Consider the following 757-nt stretch of genomic DNA (forward strand, 5'->3'; position numbering starts at 1 on the left):
TTGGCAAAAGGATCAATATCACCGCAAGGTTGTGTGTGAGAGGATATCGGTCCATAATCACGTAGGAGATAGATATTCCGGCTAGTGATAGACCAACCGAACCTGCTGAATCTATTAGCAATTGTACCAAATTTTCGGGATTGTTGTTGTCCTCTGAAAAGCCTGCAAGGGGAGTTAACCACTCGGATAGCAAATCGGGACCAGTTTCTCCTCCAGCGAGATTGACTCCTATTGATCCAACCAACGAAGTTGGTATCGACAGTACTACTGAAGGCAATACCATCGAAACGTCTGATTCCTTAGGATATAGAGACTCAGAACGAATATTGGACTCTGCAGAAACTTTTCTATCGACTGAATCTTCCCCGTCATAACCTCCTGCTGAATCGACTCCTTCGTCTCGCGGGGGTGGAGGAACATCATACCCATCTCCACTCGTTGCTATCGTTTTGGTGTTACTCCGAATGACACTATTCATAGAGGAATGGGATGAATTGGTACCGCCACCGGCGCGTAGATTCCCCTCAAACGTGAGGAGATAGATGCGGAACATGTAGAAAGCAGTTGGAACTGCTGTGAATGAGGCTATACATCCGGGGGGAAAGGAACGTAGCCAACTCTTTGCAATAATTTCATCTTTGGACCGGAAACGAGCTAGAGGTGGTATACCACAGAGAGAGAGAGTACCTGAAAGAAAAGTGATTCCAGTAATTGGCATATATTTTCGCGAACCACCCGTGGGAGACATATTTTGACT

Source organism: Dipteris shenzhenensis, unplaced genomic scaffold (genome assembly GCF_047967505.1).
Source record: "Dipteris shenzhenensis isolate YYH24624 ecotype China unplaced genomic scaffold, Dip_SZ_1.0 scaf0407, whole genome shotgun sequence".
In the NCBI taxonomy this organism is placed as follows: domain Eukaryota; kingdom Viridiplantae; phylum Streptophyta; class Polypodiopsida; order Gleicheniales; family Dipteridaceae; genus Dipteris; species Dipteris shenzhenensis.